This window comes from Gopherus evgoodei, chromosome 4 (assembly GCF_007399415.2).
Source record: "Gopherus evgoodei ecotype Sinaloan lineage chromosome 4, rGopEvg1_v1.p, whole genome shotgun sequence".
Taxonomy (NCBI): Eukaryota; Metazoa; Chordata; order Testudines; family Testudinidae; genus Gopherus; species Gopherus evgoodei.
Window position 1 is genome coordinate 67,203,558 of NC_044325.1, and position 12,468 is coordinate 67,216,025.

Sequence of the window (12,468 nt, forward strand, 5' to 3'; positions counted from 1 at the left end):
TAGAGAATGCGAGAGAACTGAACTCCAAGTGACACCAAAGGTCAGATATTGGGGAGAAGGAGGAGCCCATCATGATTTTAGGTTACCTAATCAAAAGAAACCAGAAAAGCCAGCTTTGTGCAACTCATCCAATTCCTGATAGGTCTCTTGAAGGCAAATCAACAGCAACATGTGACTAATGATATTGAAGACACATACATCTAGTATCAACAATTAAATCTGTCTTCTGTCCATGAGACTAAGGAGATAACCTGGGTCTGATAGATATTAGAACAAGCAGAAGAGAGGCTGCTGCTTAAGACAGTTTGCTACTAGCTCTTTAATAACTTTACTCAAACTCAGATAGTGAAGCTTAAAAATATTGCAATAGTTGACAAGATAATTTGAATTGAAGGATGGGTTTATTGATAATTTTTTACTAGCAATAGTTTATTTAATGAACAAGACAGTCATTTAAAAAAACAGATGCAAGACAGCAGAGTTATGTAGATATGATCTGCTAAAAGATTATCAGTGAGAAAAAGGCAGTCTTTTAGACATCAATTATAGGACACTGATCAAAGCAGCACAGAAAAAAAATCTATGGTCAGCAGAATTAATGACAATAAAAAGGAATCATATGTATATCAGGAAAAAGTAACACTAGCAATAGTATTGGTCAATTATAAGCTTGAAATGGTAGAACTGTTAATGCAGAAAAGGCAGAAGAGTTCAATAAATATTTCTGGTCTGTTCTGGGGAAAAAGCTACCATATCATACCAGATGATGATGAAATATCAGTATGATTTTTTTAAATCAGCAAGTCTGGGTAATTTGCATCCAAGAGTTTTAAAAAGAGCTGGCCTGATTTTAGTAAGTCTTGGAACATCAGAGAACTGGAAGAAAGCTAACGCTGTCTTACTAGTTCAAAAGTGTAAACAAGATGACCAAAGTAATTACAGGTCTGTCAGACTGACAACAATGTCTGGGTAAATAATGGAACAGTTGATACCAGCCTTTATTAATAAAGAATTAAAAGAGGGTAATTTTGTTAATGCCAATCAACATAAGATTATGCAAAACAGATCTTATCAACATAACATGTGATCTTGATGAGAGTATGAGTTTGGTTGATAAAAGTATAGTCTTGATGCAATATACTTAAACTTCACATAAGGCATTTGAATAAGAAACTAACATGATTCAAAATCAACACAGTGAATATTAAACAGATTCAAAACTGGCTAACAATAGGTCTCAAAATGTAACTGTAAATGTGGAATCATCAAGTGGGTTTGTTTCTAGTGGGGTCCTATACAGATCAGCCCTTTGCCCTATGATATTAAATATTTTACTTAATAGCTTCCGTTTGTGTCCTCTCCAAAGACTGGGGGAGAGGTGAATAATGAAGAGGATAGGCCACTGATACAAAGTGATCTGGGTCACTTGGTAAACTGGGAGCAATCAAACAATATGCATTTCAATATGGCCAAATGTAAGGGCATACATCCAGGAACAAAAATATAGCCCACACTTGCAGGATGGGGACTTTATCCTAGGAAGCAGTGATCCTGAAAAAGACTTGGGAGGATAGTCAGCTGCACATGAGCTCCCAGTGTAATAATGTAGCTAAAAGGCATTGTGTGATCCTTGGATATATGTAAGCTGCTGGCCTGTCTCCCTACTCCAGGAAAGACTAATACTAGGCCAAAGTCTGTTTCAGGATGTTCTGTGAAGACATGGTTTATTAAATAAATGAGACACAAAAAACCTTGACCAAGAGAATCTAAAGAGGCCCAGAGTCACTTTATTCTACACCTCTTCCTCTGCTCCAGGGCCAGTCACAGAAGTCAAACTGCCTTCTACAGCTTCCTTGTCAAGTGAGCTCTCAGCCTTTCCCAGGCCTAACCTGAACACTTCCCAGCTGAGTCTGATAACTGAGCAGTGCTAGCTGGCCCAGGTCCTTAAAGGAGCAGAAAATCTATATAAACAGAAGAATATGAAGTGGGAAAGTTATATTACAGACATGGCCAAACTTACTGACCCTCTGAGATGCACATGACAACCTTCAGAAGTTTGAGAGCCAGGGCAGCCTCTCAGGGTTTCAGCCCTGCGGTGGTGGTGGCGGGGTTCTCAGGGCTTCAGCTGCACGGGAGACACCTGCGGGGATTTGGGGCTTCTGCCCTCTGCCCTGCTCCTGCTGAAAAAGTCTGTGCCCCAGCAGGCAGGCCCCATGGGGCTGAAAGCCCGAAGATTCAGCAGACATGCCCCATGGAGCTGAAGTCTCAAGACCCTCTTCTCTGCTAAGCAGAGGTGAGGCATGGGGGAGTCACATACGCCCCAGATTTTTGCCAGAGTTTGCGTGCCCCACTCGATCACATGGTGGCACAGGACTCCCTCCCTACATGGCAGCTGCTGTAGCAGGCAAGCTGGGAGTTGTGGCAGTGGAGAGAGGCAGCGGCAAACAGCTGGGAGTTTCAGGGAGAGAGCCTGTGCTTTTGTTGCTGCCTCTCCCCACAGAGCTAAAGCAGTGGGCCCTCCCCGCAGCTCCCAGCTGTTTGTGGCTGCCTCCCCAGGGAGCTAGCACTTGGGAACTGCAGGGAGGGGCCATTGAGGATAAGAGGGGGGGCATTACTCAAGCTGTTGGGAGGAGGACAAAGCTTTAAATTGTGTCTCCCCACTCTCAACAGGCACTAGTCATCTCTGCCAGAGGCTCCTAGTCCCACCACCCTGCAGGAGGGCAGAAACCCTGAGCATCACCCTCCCTCCCTAGTCTGGTAGGTGGAGAATGAGAGGAGTATGGGGGAGCACCGCAAGATGCATTTTCACTGTAAAAGAGCAGCATGAGGCTCACGAGCTGCGGTTTGGCCACTTCATTATATTACTTCTTTGTTTGGCACTCGTGTGACCGCTGCTGTAATACAATGTCTAGTTCTGGTGTCCACACTTCAAGAAGGATATTGAAAAATTGGAGAGGATTCAAAAGAGCCATGAGAATATTTAAACTTAACTTGACTACAGACTGTAGGTTCTCAAACTGGGAATCAAAAAGTAATGACGGAGGGCTCTTCAATTTAACATGTTTGGAACCAGGATATAGGCAGCCTTATAGACTCATAGACTCTAGGACTGGAAGGGACCTCGAGAGGTCATCGAGTCCAGTCCCCTGCCCTCATGGCAGGACCAAATACTGTCTAGACCATTCCTAATAGACATTTATCTAACCTACTCTTAAATATCTCCAAAGATGGAGATTCCACAACTTCCCTAGGCAATCTATTCCAGTGTTTAACTACCCTGACAGTTAGGAACTCTTTCCTAATGTCCAACCTAAAACTCCCTTGCTGCAGTTTAAGCCCATTGCTTCTTGTTCTATCATTGGAGGCTAAGGTGAACAAGTTTTCTCCCTCCTCCTGATGACACCATTTTAGATACCTGAAAACTGCTATCATGTCCCCTCTCAGTCTTCTCTTCTCCAAACTAAACAAACCCAATTCCTTCAGCCTTCCTTCATAGGTCATGTTCTCAAGACCTTTAATCATTCTTGTTGCTCTTCTCTGGACCCTCTCCAATTTCTCCACATCTTTCTTGAAATGTGGTGCCTAGAACTGGACACAATACTCCAGTTGAGGCCTAACCAGCGCAGAGTAAAGCGGAAGAATGACTTCTCGTGTCTTGTTTACAACACACTTGTTAATGCATCCCAGAATCACGTTTGCTTTTTTTTGCAACAGTATCACACTGTTGACTCATATTAAGCTTGAGGTCCACTATGACCCCTAGATCTCTTTCTGCCATACTCCTTCCTAGACAGTGGAAGATCATTATCTAATGATCAGAGCCAGAGTCAGCATCAGGAGTCAAACTAAGAGGTCAGAGCTAAAGTCAGAGTCAAGAATCGAGCCAGGGGTCAGAGTCAGATATCAGAGCTGATGGTCAAAAGTGAGGCATAGCAGCAGGAACCAGATATGAGACAAGTAGCAGCGGTAAGGCAGGAACTGGGATTGGGTGCTGGAGTAAGGCAGGAGAAACCAAGAACAGGACAGAAGCAGGTCAGGAACCAAGAACAGGACTGGATGCAGATCATAGGACACAAGCAAAGAGTGGGGTCCAATGTGGCAGCAATAGGAAGTCTGCTCAGTTGTTTGGACAATCCAACCAGGTCATTTCCTGGCTTAAGTCATGAGTGCAAGCCAATCAGGCACTCTAGACCTTGGATGTACTGACAGGACTTCCTGTATGACCTGACCTTTCAAGATTAGTGAAGTGCTGCTTCATCTGTCTCTCCTGGTGGTGACAAAGGAGTGTCAGTGACCAAGTGTCCTCAAAGCCCCAGATTCTAGGCCCACCTCCTTCAGATCCTTACATAGAAGAGATAATGTATAACAAGATCCAATGCCCGGAAGCTGAAGATAGCCAAAGTCAGGACTATAAACAAGATGCAAATATTTTAACAGTGAGGGTAATTAACCATTGGAACAACTTGCCAAGGGTTATGGTGGATTCTCCATCACTGGGAATTTTTAAAATCAAGATCAGATGTTCTTCTAAAATATATATTCTAGTTCAACCACAGTTATTGGACCTGAAGCAAGATTTAATTCAGGGAAGTTCCATGATTTGTGTTATGCAGCTCAAACTAGATGATCACAATGGTCTCCTTCTGGCCTTTTTTTATTTTTTATATATATATAAATTATATATTTATTTCCATCCTAAACACTTTCTCACAGCGAGAAAGTGTTCAGGATGAGATGGGTGAAGAGTCTGTATCGATCATCAAAAGATGACTACGAAGTAGCATTAGTAATCAAATAATAATTTTCCCATGTGAATTAGTTAGCCACAACACTGCTCCTAGACCACAACAATATACCTAATAGTCCAGCTGTCAGATGACCAAGAGGCTTGTAAGTCTTTTGGTGACCTTCTCGGTAGTTCAATTTGTGTATTGCAAACATACGGTTCAATATGCCAAAGAAGTCATGTCACACAATTTCTTACAAAATAGAAGAGTCCTGGTCCAAGCAGAGATGTTCCTTTTCACCAGCTGAGCTGCCAAACACACAAACAAACCTACTCCCATTATTAATCTAACAGACAAGAAGAGTTTCCTCAAAGCCATTACAGCCTTTCATGCAATCCATATTTAGAAAATAAACAATATTAAATATTCATACTATATTTTAAAGTATGTACTGTATTATGCTGCCACCAGCAGCAGTGCAGAAGTAAGGATGGCATGGTATAGTATTGCCATCCTTACTTCTGCACTGCTGCTGGCAGAGTGCTGCCTTCAGAGCTCGGTGCCCAGCCAATAGCCACCACTCTCTAGCTGCCCAACTCTGAGGGCAGAGCAGAAGTAACAGTCGCAATATCGCGCTTCCATTAAAATAATTTTGGGACACTCCTCCCCCCAACTCCCTTTTGAGTCAGGACCCCCGATTTGAGAAACGCTTATTTCCCCCATGACAGCTGTATAGTATAAGGTAAAAGCACACAAAAGACCAACTTCACAGGGGAAGACAAGATTTCATGGTCCAGGACTCGTTTTCTATGGTCGTGAATTTGGTAAGCCCCTATGTATCACAGAACAACATATTTTAAAAGTCAAAGTAAAAAGGCTAAAAGAAATAAAGGTTTTGACCTAAAAAAAGAGAGACTGAACAGAGTTTTTTTCATTTGTAAATTAAAAAAAAATCTAAGGTCGTTTTTATGGGATAGTGAATCAGTTTACAAAAAAAAATGTTTGCATAATGACGACACAACCCTAATAGTAGTACAGCATTTTATAATTTCTAAAGTTACCTATAGCAATGAGTGCTCCACCAGCAAAAATCACAAGTAATCTGAATACATTTTTCACCATTTTGAAAGCATTATGCAGAAAGGAGGATGCCAAAACCGGCATGAACTGAATTTCTACTGCACAGATAACATGCTCAGGAGAAGACTATCACATGGCAAACAAGGTCACATGATTCTGTGGTGACAATCATATCAGTAAACAGGTTCACATCTAAGAGGATATAGTAAATATAATAAATAGACAAACTCCTCACAAAAGTCACCAATGCTATTTAAAGAGTAGAGTAGGTTATTTAAAAAAAAAAATTAAATCCATGTTTAAGACCCAGAACAATCCAACTGCCCTGGATAAGTTATACCATTTTCTGGCATCCATCATTCTGTGATTCCAGAACTCATTATTCAGAATCAGATATAATGTGAGAATAGGAGATCTCAACATCAAATATCATTAGTAGTGTTGTCCCTTTTGAACTGTAGCAGCTCATCAAAGTTCAAGGCCATGGGAATATTCTAACTGAGGGCAGAAATTGACAATAGAGTCCCATATTTTCTTTGATGCAATCTTGTTTATTTACAAGCAATGTACAAAGTCCTACTTCTCCAAATGCAGGAGGAACCAGAAACACAAGAATAGTTTCTTAATTTACGGTCCCAAACCTCTTAAACTTTCCTCCCCCACACACTTTACCCCAAAACAATACTCAAACAAAAGCCCCTCGACCCACCTAGCCTAAAACTCCTTTTTAGTTGGGGGTTTGTGATTAACTTCTCCCAACAGTTATGCCAACTGGTGTGTGCATTCAAACACATCAACCTCACTGAGTTTTTTTAACTCAGCCCATAACAAGGTTTCATCCAGCTCAGTCATAACAATATGTATTGTGTTCTTATGAGCATACCGCACTCCATACCTAGCTCAGGATGAAAAATGTAATGGGATTCAGCACATACCACAAATTTTTAATAAACGGGGTGGAAGAAGCTGTCAAATGGAGAGTATACATATATCAAAAGTTGGAGAAATCTGACAATTAAAAAACAAAACACAACATCCTGAAGGTTTTGATTATAAACTTAGACCAAGTAAAAGGCTGGGTGATGTTTTGAGAGAGAGAAGGGATATGTAGGGGCATCACAAGGTACGGTGCAAAAAAGTGTCTAGGCCTAAATTTTGCTTTAAAAAACACTATTTACGTTATGTGGTGTTCAAGATTTTCAATGAAGACCTTTGTTAAATGTTGTCCTGTAGCATACACAGTCCAACCAATAAAGAACAGGGTGGGTGCATAAGAAATTATATTATTCTGTCTAGTTTCACTTTCTAAACTGAGTGAAATGTAATAGATACAAAAATTATGAAAGATAAATCAGATATTTAATTCCTATGTTAATATTCTAACAAGTCAAAAGAGGTAAATATAAATATATATATATTTTATTTTAATCTGATAAACAAATCTCTTTCACCACTAATGCCAAGAACAAATCAATACATTGTCTGGTTGATGGCAAGTCATTTTTAACCAAAGCATAATCTACAGTTCTTGGCTATTTTAGTGTGCAATTTGTAGTAATCTGATTCTGCAAACTTTAACTCTTGTATGATTAGTACATTGTCTACTAAACATGATAAATTTTGAATGGTCTGTTAGGTTCCTGGTTTATCTGTCACTGGAGGAGAGGGTGTTTCAAGAGGTGGAAAGGGGAGGGGGAACAGTGGCTGGCTGGTCCATATACCAGGCATTCCTCTGAGATTGCAAAGAATAGTATTGTCTTAAATTGAACATGCAGCTGTCTCTCTGCCCCTTTAGCCAGATTCTAGAGTTTTGAATAGTGGTTTAAGAGAGCAGAAGGTGACAATGATGCAGAAAACGGGAATACAGAGAAACTATATAGAAGACCAGCTTTAGAATTGTCAGTGTATTCTTATAGTAGGATCAAGTCTTAGTTTAACAGGAGATATAAAAAGAATATTGTTGATTGTCTTATACTGTACTTTGTACATTCCAAATTGATGTAAAATATTGTATATACAAAAATAACTGGCTGTATCAGGGCTCTCTATAATTTTCTTGCAATAAAAGTTAAAATATGGTTATGGATTAAAAAAAAAGTGTTTTCCTTTTAGAAACAATTCAACTTTTATTTTAGTATACATATAAACCTCTGTGGCCTGAAAACTGCAGTGTTACAATTTAACAGAAAATGCAACATGCAGTACTATATAACTCCATCAGACCTGATTAATGTCTCATGGACTTCCACTCACACATTTGCCATCAGTCTGAATTTCCCTATTGCTTCCAAAATACCACAAAGAGGTTAAAGACACAGTGGCTACCAAGTACACAGTAGCAGATCTGAAGCAAATAAAAATAAAAATGGAAATGTTTTCTGAAGAAAGCTAGCAATACATTTCCATTGTACACAGTATTTAGATATACTGTGCCAAAAATAACTTTATGAAAGCCAAATTAAAAGCATTAGCAAAAAGTACATAGTCACTTTTTTATACACATCACAAATCACTTTGTTCATCCTTTGCAAATCAAACTGATGTTAACAAGACTACCTTTGGAATAATACTTTAAGACTTAGTACTTTGCTTACTCAAATATATTACTAGGGCATTTCACTGTATAATCCTGAGAAGTCATTGTCAAGAGGTGAAAAGATTTTGTACTGAGCTACACAGAATATTGAATACATTTGTCCCACATTTCACTGTTGAGAGTCAATGCTACTGCGGACACAGAAAAAAATTGCAGGACCATATCACCTTTAACCTCTTGTTCTCTCAAGTACTGTAGCAAAAATGAATTAACACACACCCAGATACACTCCAACAAAGACACAGCATTGCCTACAGAGGATTTATAACAAAAACTAAGCTTTTGGCAGACCTGCAACATGGAATTCATTCTTTCATTTCAATGCTAACTATATTTAAGAGATACTAAACTAAACAATAAGCAGTACAATGTTCTTTGCATCTCCCACCCCAATAATCAATATATCTTATTGGCTTTAAATTATTATTCTGATAATGCAACTTCACCGCTCAACTTCAAAATCTCCACTCATTCTGAGGTTTTCACAGGACCTCATTTGTTAATATTAAAAAATGTATATAGCAACAAATGTATCAAGGCACTTAATAAATTTCTCTCATTTAAAATAAAAGCAGCTTTTAATTTTAAATATTGTTTCTCCATGTACACTGTCTGCATAAGAAATGTCTTCACTATAATCCATTTCACACATTTCCTTTCACCTTCATCATAAATACTATGCACTGTATAGAAGATGTAAAGCTAGAAACATGCCACTTCTTTTGTTCTTCCAATTGGCATACAATAGTTGATTAGAATTTGTAACTCCATCCCTGTCTACACTAAAGAGTGTTTCCTATTTCCACAGCATATACCATCAAGGTTAGAAATTCCATACCAATCTTTGTCCTCTCACTGCTTTGCTCTCATGGTAACAGAAGTGCAAGGATGCTGTAACATAGCTTTCAACCCTCATTTATACATTCAGAAATAATATATTTTGTTACATCCTTAAATACTACCAGTGGCAGATAAAATCGTATTTTTAAAAGGTCCTTGCCATATTAGGTTTGTTTGTTTGGTTATCTGTTACAACTGTGGCCTACCGAGGCATCTCTCATATCTGTATTCATATATCGATGAAACTGTTGTTAATGTCTCCAGTGCTTAATGTGACAGACACCAGACAGATTCTCCATCCATCCTTGCCCATATATGTATATAATACACACGTCCATAGCATATTTGCGTAAGAAAAGGAAACAGACAATCTATTATAAACTTGGCTGTTTCAACATCAAGTGACAAATATCTGCTAATAATACTGTATATCCTCTTCTAGTAAGAGAAACTAAAAAGCATAATCATGTGCCTATAAATTTAACTTCAGACTAGAAAGGCCACGGCGGAGAGTAAAGCTGCTGGGAGGACTCCAGTACCTGGTGACTTTATATCAAATAAAGGAGTAACTATTCTCCCCTCCAATCTAGACAATTTAAGTTGTATAGTAATGACAATATCTTTCAGAATGTCCTGTAGCATGCCAAAGCTTCTGTGCACCTTTTATGCCAGCAGCATTACACCATAATTAAGATTTCAATAATAATCGTCTTACAATACATAACAGCACCTCTCATCCAAACGACCTAAAGTGCTTTCATGCAGCAAAAACCCATTCATCACTTGCAGTCCATCTACAACCAATCGGGAAATTATCTAGCAAGGGGATCTTACCTTGCTGTAGCCCGGAAGGCTCCTCCCTTGCCCCTTAGCGCTCACTACCCGTATGTCATCGGTTATTACCCGTAATTTGTGTGTGCCTGTTAAGAATTCTCCCCTAGCTCCGGCACGGCCAATCTCGAATGGTCCCACTCGTTTTCCAGCCCCCGTCACCATCTACTAAAGCAGGGGTTCTCAAATTGGGGGTTAGGACCCCTCAGGTGGTCATGAGATTATTACATGGGGAGTCGCGAGCTGTCAGCCTCCACTCCACACCCCGCTTTGCATCCAGCACTTACAATGGTGTCAAATATTTTAAAAAGTGGTTAATTTATAAGGGGGGGTCGCACTCAGCAGCTTGCTGTGTGAAAGGGGTCACCAGTACCAACATTTGGGAACCACTGCGCTGCGGGATGCGCCGGCGAATAATCCCTGGATATTTCTAGCTCCCCTGGCATCCCACCCGCCCTGGTCCCCCGTCCCCAGCGTGGAGACAAAGGACCAGCCATAAACAACAACAACACAACAGTAAGGCGGCGGGGCCCGGCGGGGGGCAGGTCTAGACCATCTGAGCCTCGCGGGTGGCTCTCACCTGGAACGCGGCCGAGCCGGCGGCGGCGGCTCCTCCCCGATAGGGAGTCAGACGGCGGGGGGCCGGGTTAACGCCTGCGGCCCCTCAGCTGCAGTCGGGGCTAGCGCCGCGGGGCCCGCCTCAGCCGGCTGCCCATCGCGTGCGGTCTCTATGGTGACTGGCAGGCTGGGAGGGAGCCCGCCGGGCGGGGTGACTAGTGCCGAGGGGCAAGGAGTGCTAGTGGGGTACTGCGGGGCCCGTGCCCCACCCCAGCAGGGTTAACCCCTTCTCTGCCGCCTCTCCCATGCCTGCTGCAGTCCCCGCCGGACCCGACTGGTCTCGCTACCGTCGCAATACACGCTCCCCGCCCCCCGTGCGCCAACTAGCCTGCCATCTCTGAGAGCACCGCCCATCTGCAGTCAGACTGGACGCTGATTTGACGGCTACCGAGCTTCTCGCCCGCCGATTGGCTGACAGGAATATCACTGATGATGAAAGGAGGGCGTACCTTGGAAATACCGCTGTCTTCAGGTTTGCTTGAGAGCAGCGGTAACCAGTTAACAGAGTCACAATGGTCTGCACGCATGCGCACGGCAGAAATGCATTATGGGTATTGTAGTTTTCCGGCTGCCGCTGCGGAGATGGTGGGTGGCCGGGAGGCGTTGAAGGAGGCTGGAGACGATAATTAAAGCCCAGGGCTAGGAGCCGGGACTCCTGATTTCCTGTGACTTACCTAGGCGCAGTGAGGTGCCCTCCGTTCCGTGCAGGGTCACAGTCTGTTGGCATCACCACAGCGTCCAAGCGCCTTCCCGTGGTGCGTTTGGAGCATCTCGCCTCTGCAGCCCGGGCTCTGGTTCCCCTCGCTCGAGTGAGAGCAGCGGAGTAGCTGCGTCCCCTCTGCATTGCTAGCTCCACCCTCAGCAGCACTCCAGCTCCAGCCTGCGCTCCCCGAGCAGCCGGCGAGCTGAGTGTTACCTCTGCTGGAGGTGCGTGTGGATGCACAGGAGTGGGGTTAGTGCAACCGTCGAATGATGCTTTGTGCTAACACTGCAGTGAAGACAGGCTCTAAGAGACGTGACTTGCAGCTGTTATATGTAGTTTATTCTCCATTTCCACCTGCGTCTGCCGGAGTGGGGGTTAGGGTTTGTTCTCTGTAGGTACACGCTGCTCTGTGTTTATAGTAAAGGAAGGTTTAAGAGTGCACCATGCAGTTTGTGGTGAGGTTTGTAACAGGTCTTCGCTCCTGTGGGAGTTCCAGCTGTGTTTTTGGCCCAGCCTTGAATTAGGCTCCATCTCTCCAGCACTGACGAGCCCTTATCCTTATAGTAGAAAGTTCCATAGGTGAGGCATGGAGGGACATGCAGGGTCAAGTGCCCCCACAGAGTGCTGCTTGGCATGCCAGGGGGGTGGGGGATGGAGGGGAAGAGAGAGGGGCTCTGTCCTTCTCCTGATGCATCTGCCCCCGGGCACCGTATGCCACTTTCCCTGGCAGCCAGGCCCAGGCCCACGGTGAAACGGGCAGGACTCCAGGAGCAGCCACTTTTCACACTGGCTGCTCTCTGCAGCACAGCACAGCTGCTGCCTGAGAGAGCCTGGCTGGGAGGCAACTGAGCTGGGGACAGAGGCCGAGCATGCCAGCATCCCCTCTCCCCCCTAGCATGGTTCCGGCTTGCCCAGCTCCTGTGCCCAGCAGGCAGGCCTGGGCAGAGAGCAGAAGGGGTGGCCTGCTCCTGCTACAACCACCTTCCCAGCCTGGGAGAAGGACACCCCCCCCACACACAGCCCCGCAGGTAACTCTGGTGGGGCAGAGACAGCATGGCAGCCCCTAGCTGGGC

The 12,468-nt window shown here is 43.2% G+C and overlaps 1 protein-coding gene across 4 annotated transcripts in view; it reads right to left on the bottom strand.

Annotated features, from left to right (window-relative positions):
* TTBK2 (tau tubulin kinase 2) overlaps positions 1 to 11,860 on the bottom strand; it is a 215,266-nt gene extending 203,406 nt beyond the window's left edge. The window contains exon 1 of one of the 4 annotated variants that reach the window (XM_030559596.1): positions 11,142 to 11,860. The gene's annotated coding sequence lies outside the window, so the exon portion shown is untranslated. Of the gene's footprint in view, positions 1 to 10,654; positions 10,970 to 11,141 lie in introns of those variants that run through there. The other 3 variants (XM_030559595.1, XM_030559593.1, XM_030559594.1) reach the window with 3 other exon arrangements.
* Positions 11,861 to 12,468: the final 608 nt, after the last annotated feature.